The sequence below is a fragment of the Berghia stephanieae genome, chromosome 8, assembly GCF_034508935.2.
Source record: "Berghia stephanieae isolate SIO BIC M18660-M18661 chromosome 8, UCSD_Bste_1.3, whole genome shotgun sequence".
NCBI classification, from domain to species: domain Eukaryota; kingdom Metazoa; phylum Mollusca; class Gastropoda; order Nudibranchia; family Aeolidiidae; genus Berghia; species Berghia stephanieae.
The window spans coordinates 47,045,965-47,048,464 of NC_088367.1; the positions used below are offsets into that span (position 1 = coordinate 47,045,965).

At 28.0% G+C, this 2,500-nt stretch overlaps 1 protein-coding gene across 1 annotated transcript in view; it reads right to left on the reverse strand.

Annotated features, from left to right (window-relative positions):
- The window catches only part of LOC144978786 (lipoxygenase homology domain-containing protein 1-like), a 164,301-nt gene that overhangs the window by 120,592 nt on the left and 41,209 nt on the right, over nucleotides 1–2,500 (reverse strand). The gene's annotated exons all lie outside the window — the stretch shown is intronic.

Sequence of the window (2,500 nt, forward strand, 5' to 3'; positions counted from 1 at the left end):
TAGCAAGTTTTCTTACATGACAAGTGTGTATTTCATAAAATATATAATATTACGGATAGAAGCAAAATTCAAGTCGGGTGTAAAAACTCTATGACAGGAACGAGTTTCCAACCACGATGAATACTGGAGGAAGCAGGAAAAATTGCCTTCTGATCGGACACCAAACCGAAACATCAAAAATTCCTATTCTCCAATGAAATCCGCAAACCCAGACGTACAGATATAAACGTGTGAGACAACAATGTCGTAAAATGATAAACAGTTTGTGGCAAACCAGTAACAAAGTCGTAAAAACACACCTGTTGCGCTGATGTCTTTTGTAAATAATGAAGGATGAATCTAGTTCACCACACACACACACACACACACACACACACACACACACACAATATTACTTCGTTGCACACAAGAAGAAATTTAAATGAGATTTTCCTTATGGGAGACGACGATAAATGAGAAATTAAAATATGACGATCGACATTATGTCAGAGTGAACAAAATGTGGAAAATTGGAGTAAAAGCTAAAAAAAAAAGATCCGAAATAAGAAATTTTTGCCTTTTATGAACATTGTAATTTTCATCCAAAATAAAACAAATTAGAACTAAGTCTCATCAACATCTCAACCACACCAACATGAAACCGACTTTAGGCGATTTATTGGTCTCAATTTGTCTCTTGGTTGATGTGTTGATATATATATATATATATATATATATATATATATATATATATATATATATATATATATGCATTTTTACACATCAACAAAAAGAGAAATTTAGACCAATATATATATATATATATATATATATATATATATATATATATATATAATATATATAATATAATATAAGGTCGTTGGACGCATTTATTTGATTAACCAGTTAACTGCCGTATTCAGATAAACACGTATTTACAAATTTGGCAAGAAAACTCGTCCTTCAAATATCGATCGATTTAAATATCCCTTATCTTTGTAAAAAAAAAATAAAAAAAAAACCCTCTCAACATTAAGATTCCATGAAAACTTCACGAAGTCTTCATTAAGTCCCAGGTTTGAAAGTTTTTGATTTGGCGAAGATGGGGATTATTTGAAGGACGAGTTTTCTGGTCAAATTCTAAAATACATGTTTTTTCCCCAGAGAACGGCAGTTAAGTGGTTAAAATGAAAAAAACGTAGAAGTCAAACTTTGACAACGAAAATAGAAAGATATATTATGATTATCATCATTATTATGGGTGATTTGATATCCTGTCTCTGACTGGAGTGGAAATTTTATCGTTAACTATGGAAATATCTTGCCTTCATCATGTTGCTGGGAAGCGTAAAATCGTTTTTTTAAGAGTTGAATTCAATGGTAATGATGATGGTGATGATGATGATGATGATGATGATGATGATGATGATGACGATGATGATGATGATGGTGATGACGATAATGATGATATTGATGACGACGATGATGATGATAATAATGATGATGACGATGACGATGATGATGATGATGATGATGACAATCATTAATAATAATAATAATAATAATAATAATAATAATAATAATAATAATAATAATAATAATAATAATAATAATAATAATAATAATAATAATAAATAAAAAATTATTATTATTATTATCATTATTATTATCACTATTATTATATATTATTATTATTATTTATTATTATTATTATTATTATCATATTATTATTATTATTATTATTATTATTATTATTATTATTATTATTATTATTATTATTATTATTTATTATTATTATTATTATTATTAATATTAATATTATCACCATCACCATCGTCATCATCATCATTATCATTATACCAATAGTTATTGAATGATACAGCCAGACTTCTACCGCTGTCGACAATGTTAATGAAATCTATTTTATTTATGTATTTATTTTTCAGCTTAATTTGCATTATAAATTGATAAATGTCATCAGTATTGCTAGATACTATATATTTAAATATATATATATATATATATATATATGTGTGTGTGTGTGTGTGTGTGTGTGTGTGTGTGTGTGTGTTTGCCTCTAATTTACTATCTCATTGATCATTGTCCTTGTTTTAAATCGATTCTTACAGATAATTGTGTTATATTTAACCAGTTACCTACCGTACACTGAAAAAAAAAACAACTCGTATTTAAAAATTTGGTCATAAAAACTCGTCCTTCAAATATCAATCGAGTTAAATGACCCCTTATCTTGGCAAAAACTCTCAAACATGACTTTGCGAAATCTTCGAGGAACCCCATGTTTCAGAATTTTTGCCAAGTTGAGGAGGGTCATTTAAATCGATCGATATTTGAAGGACAAGTTTTCTGGCCAAATTTTTAAATATGAGTTTTTCCAAGTTTCTGATTAATAGTTGTCATCATTACCGACCGTCATTCATGCATGGCCCATTCTGTTCTACTCTTTAAAAAAAACAGTAAAAAAAATTTGGCCAGAAAACTCATAATTTTGGCCGTTTAA